Consider the following 2,919-nt stretch of genomic DNA (forward strand, 5'->3'; position numbering starts at 1 on the left):
TCAGTACATTTAGTCTTAGTATTAGTCATCGTAAGTCTAGTAGTCGCCGAACATTTTTGATCATAGTTTGACGAAATCAACACTGAAAAGAACCAAGATAATCTACACAGAAACAAAAATGACAGTCTACCACAGTCCCTAACTAAACAACAACATGGCCAAAAGTGGGAATAAATGCCCAGGCGTGTCTCCGCCAATTACCATGGGGGGACTGAAAACACTCAGAGAGGGTTAAAACACTGAATGAGGCCATATATGGAGACAAATCTGTGGACAATGAATACATTGAAAAGTAGTGTGGCATTTTGTCTACACTAAAGACAAACATGACATTAGGCTATAGACTAAAGGGCACAGTTCAGACATAGCCGCAATTTGCAACTCTAGATTTTTTTTAATAGTGGGATGAATCTAGAGTTGCAATTAGACCTAGAATGTCTGTGATCATTCATATTATACTTCTGTATCACAGGCATGGATCGCTTGCACCCGCTCCTGGTAGAAATGAAACATGCACGGCATAAATGTGATAAATGCTCCGTTTGTTAGTCACCCATTAAATAATTCCAAAGACGTGGAGTAAAATATTGTCCTCTAGTTTCATATCCATGTGAAAGTTCTGGCACAAAACGTGTATTTAGTCAATTATCTCCACTTTTTCACGAGATGCACCCGGACATCTTTCTCTCCGGGCAAATAAGGGGCCCGGAATGACAGCTGGAATTAATTTATCAAAACTTCCTCTGATCACCAGGGAAGCACACATGTTTGGGACACACAATTGGCAGGTACATTGCGATAGGTGCTAGGTAATTAATCACACCACCTGTGATAACCAATGATACCAATGATAAGAGCGCCCCTCACTTCACATGGGTGTGATTTTTAAAATATAAATATGAGTGTACTTTCCAGAGACTACTACACACACACACACACACACACACACACACACACACACACACACACACACACACACACACACACACACACACACACACACACACACACACACGCACACACACCAGTTAAAAGATACTCAGACACAACGGCCAGATATGAAAATAGTTATTTATTACTTCTTCTACTGAACTACATGGAAGCAATTACAGCGACTGTGAAATGAAGGAAAGGGGAATTGGGTTAAAACGACACTAGTATATAGCATTCCACATACAGTTGGGTGCCACCGATATTGTCCCTTATCATTTGACCCATTTAGGCCTGACCTCAAAATTTTAAAAAATCCTTCTAAATCCTCCAGTTTTCTGAAATAAATATTTTCACGATTTTTCAAAAATAGCAGACCTACAAGCTCGTAGCGCGCCACTCGGTGGCGCGCTATGAGCTTGTAGATCTGCTATTTTTCAATAGCTAAATTATAACATAATGTTTAAAACACCAAAAGGGGTTCCCGCCCAAAATGGGTTAACTGTCCTTTTGCGCAGATCACGCAAACCTCAGCAAAAAGAAAAGGACAATATCGATGGCCTCCAACTGTAAGGAAATGAGGGGAAATGAGTGCATGCATGGGGTTAACTGTCATTCTACACACTGCAGTAAATCCTATGCAGTACACAGAGTAATCTAGTAAGAGAGTGGCGACACTAGCGTTTTGACTCCCATTGTAACAATGGAATGCGGAAGTGCTCATTCTATCTCAATGGGATAGTTCCAGCCATAGGAGCAATGTTTGGAACTATAGCCCCATTAGGCACCCGCTTTGAGGCGAGATCAAAGCGTGTCGCTACTCTCCTACTCTGCACTCTGGCAGTACAGTAATAGGTTGTATTAATTAAGAACCTGCTGGCTCTAGCAGACAATAGCAGGGTTTCCGTCACAGTATATTCATCAGAATCAAAATGTGCGCGTGCCTATATGCACATCTGTAGCCTATGTTTTAGCCGATATATATATATAGGACATAGCAGTGGGCGTGTTTATTCTGGTTCCACTAAAAAATTGGCCATTCATTATTTTTCCCATAGAGATTTACAAAAAGAATATGTATATCAAGCCTAGAATCAAGCCATCCAGGATCCTGGTTGAATCATGCTCATAAAACCTTTGATTCTGTAAAACAAAACAAAAAATTAAACAAAGGGTATTTATTAATTATAGTATATCATGTGATTTTTCCCCCCACTTATGGAAGACGCATAAATGTTCTTCAGTCAGCAGTGATCTGTACTAAAAGATCACAATCGTTATATCTCTGGACTTAAGGCTCATACATAGTCTGGATTTACGGTGGTGAGGTGACCACCGAACTACAACATGACGTCACGAGCCGCGGTAAAGAGCAAACCACCGCCACCGCTCCAGCCCTTCTCTCTGTTTTTACTCACCACCGCTCAATGTTATTTCAGCTCCGGTGGTGGTCACCTCACCACCGGAGCGGTGGTCACCTCACCACCGAAATCCAGACTATGAATAGGCCTTTATACCTCCCACTTTTGGAGTCTTGCTCCAACTGTAAAGGTTTGACCTTTATCTGTGTTGGCCTCAGACAGACACCCATTCATTGCAGAGTTTAAAATACAAAAATAAATTGCATGGCCTAAAAGCCTCACTAAGGGACCCTGCAGAGGACACTGAGAACACAACAGTTCTTCTTACGTTCTTCTAGGTTGTTTACAGTTCATACAGATTGACTTTAACAAAGTCAAAAATAAAAAAAAGCATTGCCGTCAAATATCTAATCAACTACAAACAGTGTTCTGAAGTGGGAGAGATCAATCCTACTATAAATGCGCCACGTCTCTGCGTGCGTGTGTGCGTGCGTGCGTACGTGTGTGTACGGTTGTTATACACGTAACTCGACAGGTATCGAGTCGGTCGGACCCATGGTTCTCCAGAACCACCACAAAAGGCTCTGGTCAGGCTCTGCCAGTGGGCCTAATGAGGCCAACTCCTTTC

The sequence above is a fragment of the Electrona antarctica genome, assembly GCF_951216825.1.
Source record: "Electrona antarctica genome assembly, chromosome: 19".
Taxonomy (NCBI): domain Eukaryota; kingdom Metazoa; phylum Chordata; class Actinopteri; order Myctophiformes; family Myctophidae; genus Electrona; species Electrona antarctica.